General features: G+C 43.7%; 1 protein-coding gene across 1 annotated transcript in view; it reads right to left on the bottom strand.

Annotated features, from left to right (window-relative positions):
* Positions 1–13,145, bottom strand: part of PCGF5 (polycomb group ring finger 5) — a 59,366-nt gene extending 46,221 nt beyond the window's left edge. The window contains exon 1 of the mRNA XM_090145211.1: positions 13,061–13,145. The gene's annotated coding sequence lies outside the window, so the exon portion shown is untranslated. The remainder of the gene's footprint in view (positions 1–13,060) is intronic.
* Positions 13,146–17,037: the final 3,892 nt, after the last annotated feature.

Genomic DNA, 17,037 nt, shown 5'->3' with positions numbered 1-17,037 from the left:
GTATTTACATATAATTTTATACACTCACAAAAATGGGAATGAAACAAAACATTGCTTTGATTAAATTTTTCCTTTCAGTTTTAGGCAGGAGTAATGACCACTTAAGATGACAAAGCATCAGTCCTGTCAACTCATCTTTCTTCTTCTTATTAACAAACATCCCGTGAATGAATGTGAATATTGCTATTTACATAGCCCAATCCCACACAGTGCTGACACGACTTCCTTGAACAAATTATTTTTATGTCCCTATGATGTAATTAAATGTACTTCTACCAGTGCTGTGATGAAAAAGTCGTTGGGCAATATACATCTAGTATTGATAGACTGCTTTACAGCTACATATTCATTATTAAAAAGGAAATAAAAATGCACAGTTAGGCTCATTTCCAAAGCAGCAGTTAAACAGTAGCAGGAAAAGGAATACTGTCTCACTGTATATTTGTAATTAACTGAAAATACTCATGGTGACAAATAAAGGAATGCTATTACAGATTCAAGCACACACATTATGCTCTGCAGCTAGGTTATAGATAACATTTTTCATCACTGCACTCTGTGCAGCATAGCTAGAAGTGTACTTGTAGATGCCTGATCTTATTCTAGAAGTACCACCAGTGTCCACATAGTGCATTAGTAACACTGAGCAGACAAGTGTTGTTCCTTTTAGCTCCTGTAAGATTCCCTACATTACACTATCTAATTAAAAAATATTCTGGAAGGACGTGGACACATTAAGAACTGAGGTGATCCTCTGTTCTGTCACAGCTCTTAGTTAGGAAGCCACAGAGATTGCATTTGAATCCTGCAGATGTCACGTTATCTTTGAGCATATAGTTAGGTTGTGATGAACACTGTACATGCAAAAATACCTATTTGAATACACCACATTTCCATCCTTTTTTCTGGATTCGTCCTTGCACCTTCCAAGAATAGGATATTTACATACTAAGTACCTCCTTCCCTGCCTTCTACAATACCTCAATACTTAATAAGCACCCAAGTGAACTCCAGTTCACAATGCCCCATTTCACTAATGACAGGTGAGAGCAGATATAAGAAAAAGGTTTTCACACAAGATTGTGAAAGACATTGTTCTGGAAGGAAAAATGCTTACATGAGGAATGCTGGACTGCTTACATCCCTACAGACCCCATGTCAACAAAAATAACAGGCACCTGTTCACTCTATTCCCAGATGAGCACTGTTAGTAAACCTACACAACACTTAGGAGATTCCAGCAAAAAATAAATCAGTTTCACTTGATACAACTGCCAAACGTGATTTTTCAGATCTCATTTCTCTAAAGAAATACGCTATGTTAGACATGAGTAGGTGGAAGCAAAACATCTAAGCAAAACATCCACAAGACTCCTGCAGAAAAAAAAATAATAATAATCTGTTTGGCAAAAGCTGAGTATTAAATACTTTCCCAGTTATTGTGCAATGCACATAACTGTACATATAGTTTGTTTTCTGCACTTACTGATTTAAGTACAACTTTGCGCCCAAGAAAAACATAAATCTTATTTTTCAATTCATTCAAGCACTGAGTAACTTAAGTGGGGCAGACCACTTAAATTTAAGAGAATTCAGCCACAGTATTAAACATTGTAAAGAATATTATGAATCTATTTAACTATTATCTCTTTCATTCTAGATATTAATGGAAAATGCAGTAATTCCTGCATTACATGATAATGGAGATTTTTTGAAAACCTGAGTATAAGGCAGCTCTTCACAAATTTTTTAAACTAAAAATGGGTAGGCTGAGATTAGATATAAGGAAGACATTCTTTACATGAAGGTGGGGATGCACTGGCACAAATTGCCCACACAATGCCCCATACCTGCAGGCATTTAAGGCCAGGTCAGATGGGATCCTGGGCCCTGACGCAGGGGGACGTCCCTGCCCACCGAAGGAGTTGGAACCAGATTGGTTCTTAAGGCCCCTTCCAATCCAAACTATTCTATGATTACTCATAAAATAAATAAAAGACATTCACTTAAGTTGGGCTTTCCTTTTTAAGAAAGAAACTCCCATGGAAAGCTGATTTTGGACCATTCTGCACCCTAGCTAGTTTGCTTTTATCAGTTGATAAAACACTTTTTATATGTTTATTTTCTAAGAGTATAAAATATAAACGGAGAAGGGTTTAATATAGAACAAATGGGGAACAGTATTTTTACAGGAATCCTGCGCACAGAAGTAACAAACCTCTAGCATTTGAAACCAGTTGAAATCAGTACTTAGCAACACTGAGAACGTAACTTGAATTTCAGCTCAGAAATGGGTGTTTTTATGTAACAGCAGCAGCTAGGAAAAGGGTCTAGAAAACATACATTGTAACCTTCCAGTCAACTCTGTTGCACAGAGAACGCTTTGGAAATTGTACCACTAAGTCCATCTACACAAGATACAGAATAACCAAAGCTATTTCTCTGGGATTTGGTGACCGAAAACAACTTGTGCTAAAAAGTTTTCCTGTCTTTCTGGACAATTTTCATTTATAATTTTTTTCCTCTTATAAGATATTTCAACCTTTAGATAAATCATGAAGAATACCACAGTATTTTATCTTGTTCAACAGAGTAAGAACAATGCTAGTCTGAACCCATTTAAACTTAGGTTTTCTAGTAAGAAATAATTGTTGCCTGGCCAGCACTGACTCAGTGGAACTATTTTACATGCTCCATATTAAGTAAGGTTTGTCTTCCAGGGAAGTGATCTGAATTCCAAGGAAAATATTTAGAATTTCATACCAGACTCATACTCTATATTCTGCTCCACAGTCCTCTTGTGACTTCTTTTTAGTTTACTTAAATTTCTTCTTATTCTGAAACCTATCTTCTACCTTGAGTTCTGGTTTGTTCCTTGTACTTGTGAGATGAACAAGAACAAGCAAAATAAAACAAACAAATAAATAAAAAGACTAAGTGCTGGATATGAGACCTTGCTAACTCAGAAACATAGGTGTTACAGAGAAAATTACAAGGTTAAGACATCAAACCCAGAAGATTGCAATTGTTTTCACTAAGAGCATTCTCAGCCCCTGCCCTTCCCCCTGAAAATATTTAGCACCTACTTGCTTAGAGGAAAGCACTTTTGATAAAGACACTTAAGTCATTAAGCTCAGTGGTCTCTGGCACAGGTAATTATGTGGTACACGCTACAGCGCAGTTTGCTTCTGCAAAGACCTTCTATCTATACTAATCCCTCAGATTAGTATGCCGAAACACCTGATCTACTGCCTTTCCTGTAGAGAAGGAAAACAGCTTACCCATTTCCAGCATCTGCGCATGGTCCAGAGAAGAATACAAGCTGCTGAAACAACTACTCCATAATAGAGATTTCATCCTTTGTTAGCAGCACTTGAAAATGTTTTGGAGCTCCAGCCCTGTTCTGGTTCTGGGTATACTAGACTGACTGCTTTTGGTACGTGAGAAAGGACAGCAAGTTCACAGTCAGCAGTTAGATATCTCTGCACTGTTTAGCTCTATAGCTCATATGGAATCACTGCATCCATGTATTTGGTATAGCTCCAGAGATTAATGCATGCAGAGCTGGTGACTTCCGAGTGTTGTACATATTGCCATCATAAAATGAGCACTGATGGAGTACCAGGCTTTTTAGCCGCTGCTTAAAATGTGCAGCCTACAGAATACACAGATAAAAGTGATCAATTAGAAGAATTGCTCTTGTTTAGCAGCTAAATTAACATATTTGAGAAGAGTAATACAGATAGAGTCTTCCCATACTTGTCTGAATACTCACAATCACCAATGCCAAAACATTACCATTCACTTTAGAGCAGTGCAGCACTGAGCTGCCTGACTTTCCCCAATTACAGAATGCTCCTGCAGCATAGGCTCCTGACACATCTTTCAGCACACGATGCTCAGCTGTGCTTATGCTATTCTTAGTGGTAGGAAAGCACAGGAATCAACATTTATCTATCATTTGCTACTTCTGGGGAGTGATTAGGCTTATCTCCACGAATAAGGTAAATCTCACTCCCTCCAATAAGCACTATCAGTGCCATCCCCCTCAGTGAGGTACAGAGGAAAGACTGCACCATCCAGCTTTAAGCACTGTGGGTTTTTAGCAAACAGTCACGTTAGTTCTCCTACATTCTGCCTGTCTCTTCCCACAGATACCATGTTCAGACCTGTTGCAGCTCTCCAAACTACAGCTTGTTCCTTTATTGAAGTATTTTATTGACTCTTGTTTGTTTGAGCGACAAGAAAGGCTGAATGCTGAGTCCCAACACAGTGAGATCTGCCTGTGCTGTAAGGTGGCTGGAAACTGCTGTGGTGTTACCATGGCACTGAGCCACAGTTAGCACTACCTTGGTGCTGCTGACCACAGGCAGGGATGGATCTCCCCTGCTCCTCCAAGCTCAGGCAGCAGGAGCTTGGAACTGCTAAAATCCCACAAATGTACCTTAACACAGATATACTCTGAGGAATAATATAGAAACTTTGTACCTCTAAACAGCCTACCCAACTACTTTATGGAAAAAGTGGTAGCTGCATGACTAGCACCTCTCCCTAAACTTATCTGTCTACTACGTGCCTTTGTCTAAATAGACAATATTTGGACAAAGCAATCTCTTACATGCCCCCATGAAAGCAAACTCAGCTGAGTCCCATGGCTAGATGGAGTCTTCTGAGATTGATATAACTTCAGAAAAAAAATGCAGACTCCAACAGAGTTCCAAAATAAAATCTGTTTCAATAGTCACTGAGCATGCAAGATGGGCAGAAACTAATGATCCATGGTGGCATTTCGATTCCCTAAGCAGGATATCGTCATCTTTCTGCCTCAGACTGAGCACATTCTATATTCTTCTGCAGACAAACCCAACTGATAGATTTCCAATTCATTCCACAAACATTTTACACCAGTACCATGAACAAGAGGATGCTGTGGAGATAACTTTCAGAGAGCATAATTTACAAGTACTGTAACAGATAAACCATGTCACGTCAATAGCCTAAACTATGAAGCATCCTAATTTTAGTCCTTCAGTCTTAAAATACTTACATTAGAATTGTCCAATTTTTACATTTGGCAGTCTGCTGTGCTCAGATTCCACTGCAGTTGGTACAACTCCACACTGTTGGTTAGCAGCAGCTTGACTTCTGCACCCACCGATTGCACCTCACATGTGCGCACAAAGAGGATCAACACAAAACAGTAAGGCTTCAAGGGAAGAGATGCTCTTCCCTGTTGTTCTCTCTGCTATTTGCTGATAGCAGAGGATAAAACGAGGCTTAAGAAATTTGCTCCCTGTTGGTCTTGGATCCCTATCCAATTACTCAACTACCATCTTCACATTTCCCTGTGCCTAGATCCCCCAGGTAGTTACAGCTTCCTCCACTCTCTGATATTTACAAACAGACACCACTTGCATGTTTTACCCCACTGCAGAGCTGTTACCTCTTCCTCCTTCATGACAGCTGTACCTCAGCACACAGCCGATTTCTTCCTTTTCAATATTTGTATCAAAGTGCATATTGGGATTCAAGGACAAACAGTGACGTGGGAAGCTCCATTTCTGCTTGGCTGCAGGTGCCTTTGGAACATACAGCTGCCAAACTCTTGCCAGAACATACACAAGCTCAGTTGTTTTTTTTTTTCAAAAGCTCATACTTTGACCAAACGCTGTTCTATTTTCACAGGCGCACACACACACAAAAAATCATATTACAAGGGCCATATCTAAGCCAGATTTTAGGTCCTGGCTTAACGAAGAGATTACAAAAAATTGTTTAACTAGGCAAAATGACAACTTTCCCCTAATTTTACTCTTGCAATCATTTAAAAATTCAGTTTTATAAGCAATTGAAGGCAAGGTCTGTGAAAGCTTAACCATACATAAGCTGTAGCAATTGGACAGATCAACACAATGGGAAAGGTGTTAACAAAGGTGTGATGGCACAAAAGAAAGGCACTATAAAGGAAGGGAAGAAGATTACTGGCCCATACCAAAACACAGAAAGATTCCAGGTTCCCAGGGGAAAGCTTCACCAAGGAGGGATCTCCAGAAAGAGATCTTTCCTTACTGGCAGTCAGCCCTTAAATGGGGTCTAGGAGAAGTGCAACCAGGCTCCACTCCTTCTGGTCACACAGCTGAATTGCCTTCACCTGTGCTCCCAGGGCTGACCAGATCGTTTCCCCAGGTGCTCAATCAGTGGTTCAGGCCGTCACTCAACAGTTACCATACAGTGATATATCAAAAGCCTTATGATAGAAAGCTGAAAAATACTGGTTTGATTAAGCAGCCCTTCAAAATCACTTTGTAAGCAGGGAAATTCTACAGCCAGAATCAACCAAGAGTACTTAGTCAAAATACCATTTATACCACATAAAGGCTCTTTTGTCTCTGCAGCAACCACTGATGATTCTTCAAAGAAGTAAATAACAATTTTATAAAACTGTGAAAGAAAGAAAAATCCTTAACTTCATTCAATCCACACATTGGCTATTAAGAGCTGATCTTCCGCAAAAAAAACTGTGTTTTCATTATGAAAATAATCAAAAGCCTGATTCCTTACATGCTCCATTCTTATTCTAGAGGGAGGAGACAAATATAATTACACTTCCTTTAATTAGGGTGGCATTTCTCTAAGAATGATTCAAGTCATCAAGACTTCTCTTATCTCAAGATCAACTGCTTTTTTGTGGCAGAGAGAAATTATCTGTCTGTCAGATCTGATCAGCAGCAACTAGCATTGAAATATGTCTTCAGAATATTTAATGTTTGGATTCTGTTACTGTAATGTGCTTTGTTAGTGCACAAAGATTCCAACAGATACAACACAATGCAAAAAGTCATCTGAAAATTGCACGTGAGAAACTTAAACAGATAATCCAAACACATTTCACATCCCAAGGGAAAGTGATAGTTTCTCTGAACACAGACTGTAATAATCTAATAAACAAGCCATCAAATCCAAAGCAAATTAATCAGGCAATGATATTTTACCAGTGCTGTTAAAAAGAGGAACCAGAACTAGAAAGCACAATGGGAAGTCTTCCGCTACTGAAAGGAACTCCAGTGTCTCTACACACAGCTTTACATACAGCTTCAGATTCAGGAAATTAATAGCTTGTTCTAGGTCATGTAATCAGTATTACATTGTATTATTATGTCAGAAACTGCTAAGGAGACTGAGTGTTAACATTTGGAGAACTTCTTTTATGACTCAAGCCTCGCTATTGATCAAGGCCAGCAAGTGCTGTCATTGTAGTGACAAAGCTACAAGAGAAATTATGACCTTACAAATACTTTCAATCTGCAGGTATCTCCTTTATGCATCACAAATTCAGAAACTGTGAAAAAATGCAGTGATTAGAAGAAAGCCAAGACTGGAAACTGGGACTACTGCATAACAGCATCTTTTCCACGGGTTAGGACACTCGGTGGGAACTTCGAAACAACTGGGGAACAATACACATCACAGCCTATGTTCCTGACTTGCCATTTTTTTACTTCCGTGATTTATCCTCACTTTTGTATGACTGAAAACAAAAATGAAATGTCTGAAGACAGATGGAAACATAAAAATTAATGCAACTGTGCCCTCCTATATTCATCCTATCTCTATGAGTACATACTAAAACACATTGATTTCTTACACGATGGCATAAACTTTAAAAAATGCAAATGTTAATGCATATGAAAATGTTCTATTTTATAATTCTAAAAAGAAATCTCGGATATTCTGCTTCTGAAAATTAGTTTGTCAGCTGCAGCCACTGTCTGATAAAAAGTCAAAAAATCATCAGTGATCCTACAACTACAAGATCCCAGATGTTGTTTGGTTTGGTAATATGAAATTCGTTAGTCCTGGCTGAAATTACTACAGAACAATGACACTAGTTCTGAAAATGTAATCAATGGACAGTCATGCTTCCAAGGATCACCGTAAAGGGAAATGAATGTAAATGTATGAGTTAACCCTACACTGTAAACCCATATATTCCCTACACTCTGGTGCAGCGCCAATGTGAAATCACCCTTGTAATTACAAGTTGAAGATAAACTGGCTCTCTGTCCCCTACTTATCACCATATCACTTGGTATCTTCTGGAAGAAGCCAGCTGTAGCAAACTCACCTATCTGTAAGTTCAGCATAAGTAACCTCTAACTCCACACCTTTACAAAGGGAAGCTCAAGTGTGTAAAGAACTGTGTGATTCCAAGTCCACAGCTGAACCAGCTTCTACTTGTGGCACTGTGGGGTGTTTTGGCTACAAAGGAAAATCATGTTTTTTATTTTTAAAGAAGGTCTAGAAGATGGTATAAAAAGATTGCATAAATAAACTACAGAAAATCTGTGCCTTACAGAAGGTCATCACTAGAACTGTTTTCATTCCCATCACATTTAAGAATTCCTATGAGATTTTTCCTGCTGAACAATGTTAAAACAATACTGAAGTTTTATTTCTGCTAGAGCTTGTTTTTGCTTTTGGTGGCATTCATGGGCTCTCTCACATGAGCTTCACAATTAAGATTTGTTATTCTCTTTCATTTGAACTGTTGTCTACTCAGTCTTATTTTATTCCTAGTGGTGGTCATTGGACAAATGTTCTATGAAAACTGTAAAACTTTTAAAAAACTGTTGGTTTGTTTATTTTTTCTGTGCACTGGGATAGAAATACAATAGAGATTCAGGCAAAAACATCTAAAACAGATAGTATTGTGATCATTTCCATAGAGACTGGGAGCCAAATCAGCCAGGACACCAAATTACTGAAATTTTTACCAATGCAGCAGGAATGACGAAGTGTTCCCCAAAGGTCACAGTACAAAAAGTAAGCTGCAACAGGTGAACCAAACAAATGCACAGGGCAGAGTTGGGAAGACGGGAGTGAGGAAAAGGATGCAAGCAATTCTATGGCAATTACAGAGTCTGACCATCCCTGCTGGTATCAGATTTTACTCTCTGATTCAGCTGTCTGCTATCCATACTGAGCCACAGATTTTTCCAGAAGTAGGTAATTGCCAGAAAGTTGCCAGAAACAATGCATCTTTGTCAGAAAATAATTTTGTAAAGCTGCCATCAATAATATGCATAGAATGAATCATACCAATGAATCAGGATAAGAATACAGTTTCACCATTTAAGTCCCACCACTGTCTCTCAGTGCATCTACAGTAGAGACTTACTGCACAGAGAGAGTTCTTATTGATAAGAATTTGCTTTGAGTAGAAATGCTAAGACTGTGATGTGGCTCTCCTCTTCCTGGAAGAGTCAGCACTGACATGGGGTGAGGGGTGTCACTCCATTTGCAGTGTTGGATAGTGTAGAAACACATACATGAAGAACAAGGGACTTCAGCAGTCCCTGCTCAGTGCCCTCATGGCACACTCTTTACAACAGCCAGAGCAACCCCAGCCACCAGGGTAGGCTCAGTGTGACCCACAACACACTGCAACCAACCACAGCCTGATGCCTCCTCCCATCAGCAAGAGTACCTCAACAAAGTGAAGATCCTCCCAAAAACCTTTCCTCTCATCTTTAAATTGCTGGGACAGAAAAGCTTATTTTCGTTAGGTCTTTTATGAAAATAAGATGGTTATTTACCAGCACTACGGCAAACTGGCAGGCTGTTTTTAAATTTCAGCCAAACCTAAAAACATAGAAAATAATGACAAACAGAGGAAGAAAATTCTTCCCAACAGGAAATAAATGACTGATGAGCAGAAGCAAATGACCGGTTTGGCCAGATGTTAGGAAATTTGCTGAGACATAGATGAATTCAGCTATTAATATGGGACAAATGGTTTCAGTTTTAGGTAACCAGCCAGATTTATGCTTTTCACATGCAAGAACTAACAGTGGCAGCTGTTGAGACCAGAGTGGTCAAGTAACACCACGTATCCTTCATTCCAGAAGTGCCCCACATTAGGCAGATGACCATTTTTATTTTATAAACAACAATTAAGATGAAGTGGATATCAGTGTTGTTTCCCACATGCACCCATGCAGCACTCATGCAGCCTGGTCACTGCCTGCACTGCACCTGCTCTGCTCACTGCCAGCCTCAGCCTCTGTCAAGCTGTACTTTTCATGGTACTACACTTACTGGAAAACAAACAAACAAACAAAAAATGAGAAAGACCTGGTAATCAGAGAAATAAGCTTCCCTGTAGGAAGTATCCAAGGCACCATTCATCAACATGCGAGAATGGAGCAGCTACAACTCCAGTAACAAAGCAATACAAAGAGATACAACTTTGTTGTAGGGTCAACTTTTTTTTTTTCAACTTAGTAATTTTCTTGGCTTTTTAAAACCCTGTTTGAACCTAGAAATTAAACCTCTTTAACTAGAACAAACGTTTCAAATTGAGGATTTGGGGAGCAAAGCACTCCCTGGCAGATGGTACCAAGTTTTCACTAGGAAGCTGAAGAAAAGATTCTATTTTCCAACACCAGCAGTATGTCATAGAATCACATAGAATCATATCACATAGTCTGTGTGACTGTGTGAGCTGGAAGGGACCTTTAAGATCATCTCATTCGAACCCCCTGCTGCAGGCAGGGCCACCTGCCTCTAGACCAGCTTGCTCAGAGCTCCATCCAGCCTGGCCTTGAATACTTCCATGGAGGGGACATTCACAACTTTGCTGAACAACCTGTTCCAGCATCTCTGTCTCACCACCCTCACAGAAATTCTGTACTAACGTCCTAACATCCAGTCTAAATCTACCCTCTTCCAGTTTAAAGCCTTTTCCTACACTGTAGTTATTAAAACCATGTCCTACACTGTAGTTCAAAACTTTGTGTGAGAAGCTGCATCTATCTAGAAAAAACCTTTAAAGCTTAAACTGCAGAGAGGAAAGCACCTAATTCATTTGTTTTTATTATTATTATTATGTATTATTATTATTTTTATTGCATTAGGACAGTAACCATTCACCTCCAGCTGAGAGAGCTGGAAGAAGAACCCCCATGAAAGTGCAGCAGCATCAGCCTTTCAGCGCACATAATCTGCAAAGCAGGTGTATCACAAACCATTTTCTGAGCAAATTGTCATTCATTTCTAATAAACACTGCGTATCCCAACATAACAAAACTTTGCATCCTGGGATGCAAAGTTCAGATGCTCCCCTTCGAGCTGCATTGCCCTCTGTTGTTCCCAAAGTTGCTGCTTGTCAGCCCTAACAGTGGCACCATGCAGAAGCAACCCTCAAGCAATCTGTTTTACCTCAATTCATTTGCACACTCTGTGGGCTTACAAGTGAACTCTAGAATTGAACTCAACATGCTACCGTATATTTGTACCTCCTTTGTAAGGAAATCAGATAAAAAAGCTTGAGTGCTGACTGACTACTGATTTAAATGCTGAAATAGAATGTCATTGGCTCCCGACTTTGGTTTGGCCACTCCTGAGACCAGCAGTGCATCCAGCCACACGCAGCCCTAATGTGGGTAAGCACAGAGCCTTGTGGCTGCAGGGAAGCTGTGAGCCACCCCACGAGTGCTGAAGTAACAGTTGTCCTACACTCAGCTGCTCCAACTCTGGAATGAATGAATGTTACAACTGTTTGTCAAGGGCCAATGCACTCAGATCAAATCAAACCAGCAACATGCCCTTTCTCTCAACAGGAACAAATACCAACCCCTTTCATGGCTGATTCATTTCCCTGTTCCTGTTCGGAGAATGGCTGGTGGTACAGAACACTCAGCTAAGTAAAGGATCCCTGACGCCCAAGGCAACAGACAGGCCTAGCAGCAAGATGCTCAGTGATCCTCACATGCTTTTATACTTTGAAACCACCTGTTTGTGAAGCTCCTCCTCCCCTCTTCAACCCGTGCTTTCACTTCAGCGCCTGGGCAGGCATACCCAGAGAGCAAAGAGGAGCGAGTCTCACAAAATCCAAGCACTGCCTCTGTGCAAAGAGAAATAAACATGTAAAAAAAAGTGGGAAATGGAAATTCAGCTCTGGAATCAAGTCAGGGTTGAAAGAAAAACTATATACAGAGCTTGGTTTAATCCCATCTGAACAGCAACAGGCAGGAGGATCAGGACTCCATCTAAGCGCAACTCCAATGTGTTTGTTAAACAAACGGGTTTCATTTGTTTTCCAAATACCTATTTACGTATTTACTCTAATGCAGACTAAATATTTTTGCTTAACAAAACTAAACAAAACAAATCCCAGACTAAAAGGATCTGGCTTCTGTCTCCGGTTTTAGGCTACGGACACTGTGCGATACCATTTCAGGTGCTTGGTTTGGTGGTGGTGGGCTTCGGTTTGTTTGTTTAAATCTGAATTGAACTTCATCATCCGCTTCGATTAGCACAGCTCCTCAAAGCCCCTCAGCAGCATCCTTGGCGGATCAGTACGGAGCGAGGGCCGCCCGGCGCAGCCGACGCGGGGCGCTCGGAGCCCCGGAGCGCGGCACAGCCCCGCGGCTCTCGCACGGCCCCGGGAACTCCGCGCCCACCGGCCCCGCGCGGCTCTGCCCTCGTCCGCAGCGACCGCGCGGCTCCCCCCGCGCGTGTGCACGAGATGATTCACCCGCGTTTATTCCATGGAAGCGATGATTCATTCAGCCGGCTCCGGATCGCGCTAACGCACCGCACGCGCACAGCACGGATGGAAAAACCAAGTTCTTAAACTTTGCGACGCTCCAACGTTTATTTCTTTTACACCGGAGCGGGAGCAACGACGGAGCCCGCCGGGCGGAGCCCCACGCCGCCGCACGTGGGGTGGGAGCGGAGGACCGGGCCGGGCCCGGTACCTGCGGAGCGCGGCCCCTTAGCGCGGGGCCCGGCGGCTTCGCTCCCTCCGCGGTGACATCTTACATAACGCGGAGCGCCGCACCGCCGCCGCGCGTCACCCGGGGACGGCGCCCCGCACGACGGCCGCTCCGGAGCCCCGCGCGCCGCAACGACCCCGGCGGCAGCGCCGTCCGCTCGAGAGCCCCGCGCCGCCCCGCGCTCGGAGAAAGTTACTCGGCGGCCGCGGCGCGAGCTCGGCGTCACGTCCCACAACTACTTATGACACGGGATCGCGCCGCCCCGCCCGCCGGGCCCTTACCTTCCCCTGCGCGGCACCGCGGGTGCGTGCGGAGCGGGGAGCGGTGCGTGCGGCGGCGCGGGCGGCGCCGGCGGAGGGCGGGCGGGGGCGGGGAGGGCGCTCGTGGCGGTTGGGCGACGGGAGCGCGCGCCTCGCCGGAGCTGTCGGGCGGCGGGGGAGGCTGCGGGGCGGCGCGGGGAGCGGGCGGGGGGCGGAGGAGTTTCCCGGGGTTGTTTACGCATCGCCGCCCCGCTCGGTGCACGCACATCGCTCTCTGATTGGACACAAACTGGGGCGCGGCCCGGCGTGGGCGCGGCCGCACCGGCAGCGCGCGGAGCCGCTCGGGCAGCCCCCACCGGGCCGCGCCGCGGTACGGCTGCGGGCACGGCTGCGGGCACGGCTACGGGTCCCGCCGCCGCCGCAGCCGCCGCCGCCGCCGCCCCCAACACCGCCCGGCGCGGCTCTGCGCACGCGCGGCGCTCTTGCAGGAGGAGGGGGGTCGGGGGGGGGGGCGGCGCATGCGCTCCTGCGGCCGCGCATGTCTGCGAGGGCGGCGGGCGCCGCTCTGTCGGCGTCCTCCGTTATCGCTGCGTGCGCGCCCGGGTGGGACCGGGCGGAGGTTCGTGCTGCGCGTCGCTCCGGCCGCGACGGCTTCTCACCGTCCCAAGCAGTGGGCGCGGGGCGGCCTCGTTGTCCCGGCAGGTGCCTTCGCCCGGGATGCGGAGCGGGGCGTGTGCGTGTGCCTCGAGCGCGGAGCACTCTCCGCTGGGACGCGGCTCCGGGCTGCGGCTGCCCGGGACGAAAGCGCTAGATGTTATCTCCTCAGCTGGCTCTTTCCACTGAATGGGCTGTAACTCATTTTAGCCATGGTAATTCCCGGTGAAATGCTTATTTTAGCGGAGAGTATGTAAGAACTCTGTGACATCACTCGTGCTCGTTAATTCTAATTAAGCAGCCCCTTACCGTTACATCCCACGGTCGACAATAACAATAAACAAAATGTCAAAACACAGAATATATGCCATGAGAGCTCTTTGCAACAGGAATCCCCACCATGCATTGCAGGAGTTCCCCCGACTCATCTGTAAGCGAGTAACCTCCATCAACTTTCCCTGAAACGTAGCGATGCAGCGGTCGGCTTCTGCGTGCTGTGACAGAACCAACGCCGTGCCACCTCCCGTGTGAGGTCTGGGCTGCAGCCCCTGCACTCAGCAGCGGTCGCGCTGCGGATGGTCAGTGGCTGCAAGGCACCTGCCTGCGAGTCTGACCTGTGCTCCTCAAGGCAGAACAGTGAGTGAGCAGTCCTGAAGGATTTGCTGTAATCTATTCATGATCCTTTCCAAATGGAATTCCATTAAAAAACAAAACAAAACAAAAACATTATCTAGGGAAGAGTCGTCTTAAGCCTGCTTACTGACGTTTCCAAGGGATGGAACACCTCTTTTGCGAGGATTCATTTTTTACTGAGAGAGCTGGGGCCGTGCAGCCTAGGAAGGAGAAGGCTCCAGGGGGACCTGAGAGCGGCCTTTCAGTATCTTACAGGGCGCTGCAAGAAGGAAAGGAACAGATTCTTTAGCAGGGTTTGTTGCGACAGGACAAGGGGAAAGGGTTTCAAACTAAAACAGGGGGATTTAGACTGGATATACAGAAGAAGTTGTTTACGCTAAGGGTGATGAGTCGCTAGAACAGTTTGCCCAAAAAGGCGGTGGATGCCCCATCACTGGAGACATCCAAGGTCAGGCTGGAGAGAGCTCTAAGCAACATGATCTTGCTGTAGGTGTCCCTGTTCATTGCCGGGGAGTTGGACTAGATGGCCTTTTATGGTCACTTCCATCTCAAAGATTTTATGATTTGTTTTCCTTCCCTTCAAGCCTGGAAGCACTTTCCAGGTTGTCTCCATTTAAGATGCTTTAGTGTCATCTGACTGGGTCACAACAACACATTTATTTGGACACCAATGTGCACTGTCAGGAACTGGGTATTTTAAGGATTTGTTGGCCACACCAGTGTTCATCTTGACTGTCAGGTCAGCTGTTGGTTATAATTGGATTTGTGATAATCAGCCAGATTTTTATGAGAACTGTGCATTCAGCTCCTTTGAGTTTGTACTCAGTGGGTGTCACACAACGCACAGTGTTTTTAGAGAATTAGGAAAAATTTCACTGAAAATAAACCGAGCTGTTCATGCTTTAAGCAATTGCATCAGGTACACAGAAAACTGAGACAGGTCTGAGTTGTTTTACCCAGATCCTACACTTAAAGTTTTTATTTTGTTGTTGTTGTTTAGTTTCTTCTAACTATAAGCTTTTATTTGCAAAAGAGAGCCACAGAATCATTTGAATTAAAAGGGACTTTTAAAGGTCATCTAGAAATAAGTCTTGAAGTATGAAAGAACAGTTCCAGGGAGATACAGTACTTCTCTCTGCAGCTGTTTATCTGAAAATAGGACAAAGAATAAATGCCTTCTCAGTCCCTCCTGTATTTGAACACACTCGAGCTCTCACAATGAGTTTGCTGGAAAATTAATCCTTCATTAAAACACCTGAGATCCCTGTTTCTGGGAGCTGTGACAGGAGAGGTTCAAGTTGGATGTTAAGTAAAGGTTCTTCACAGGTTCTTCACTGGTCAGCCACTGCAACAGGCTCTCCATGGCAGAGGTCATGGTCTCAAGGTGCTGGAGTTCAAGATGTGGGTTGCAACCACTCTCAGTTATATGGTCTGATTTTTGGGTGGTCTGTGTGGAGCCAAGTGTTGAACTCAATGATCCTTGTAGGTCCCTTCCAACTCAGGATATTCTATGATTCTATGACAGCACTGAACAGTGACAACTACAGGGCCATCTGCCAGTGGCAAACAATTGATGCCTACACTGGAGTCATGGAAGAAACCCTACCACAAGATACAGCCATCCAAACTATTGTCAAAGTAGAAGTTGTAGCTACTGGTGTTGATCTGGACATGGCAGGACAGAGCTCAGAGCATATCTGATGTCTGTAATAAGACAGCAAGGAGGGCATGCAAAAAAATCAATACAAAACAATTCAGTATTAAGGTTCATATCTCTGAATATTCTGTCTACCTAAATGATGGTTATGGGCTTCCCCTTTCAAGGTCTTCTTCACAACCGTAAGGACAACAGATTTAAACATAAGTACATGCATGTAATACCTCCAGAGTAATACCTCCTATTTACTTCAATGGAAGCTATAACTGATATAAAGAACACAACAACACTATTTGATGGAGCAAATTCTCAGCTACAAAATGCTATTTTTCAACATTATCATCACTGTTAGCTATGCATTTTTGCCAGCCATGAACAAGAGCCTGCATGCTTCGCTCATAAACATCTGTACAGCAGAGGTGACCCACTATTGCAACTGCTGAAACTTACCATGCACTGCCTCACTGTGCTCACATCCACTGTTTGGGCTCCACAGACATTCAGAAAGCATCAGTGAATATCAGTGGGTGTCATTTTTTTCCATATGGAGGAATTCAATGAGATATCTTTGCTTCATACTCACTTTGATGTCATCTGCCAGTGGGTCAGACTGCTATCTGCCACACAACAATAAAATGTAATGGAATAATGGTGGGGAGGTTCAACCCCTACCTCCATACCACCAACATCTGCCTCTGACATTATGGGCTAACATAATAAAATAGCAGGATTTATTTTTGGAGCAGCCCTTGTACATATCTATGATATAATTGTAAATGTATATGAAAGCTTGTTTTTTCACACATTTGCCTTGTTCCTTGGAGACACCCAAGGGCAGCAGACTAATAGAAAAAACTCAAGAGCTGGCACCCCTCTGTTTGTTGTAATGCAAGGTCTAAACTATCTAAGCAGCTGTGAAAACCTCAACTACAAATACCAGTTCTGTTGTATGTTTTAGATGATACTGAATTTTTAGTGTAACAAACTTTCCCAGTAAATTTTGCATACAGCAGAAGAGGTTTTACCTGGTTCAAGACTCAGTTTCCCAATTATA

This window comes from Phasianus colchicus, chromosome 8 (genome assembly GCF_987193195.1).
Source record: "Phasianus colchicus chromosome 8, bPhaCol1.hap1.1, whole genome shotgun sequence".
Taxonomy (NCBI): Eukaryota; Metazoa; Chordata; class Aves; order Galliformes; family Phasianidae; genus Phasianus; species Phasianus colchicus.
This window is presented reverse-complemented; position numbering and strand designations above follow the sequence as displayed.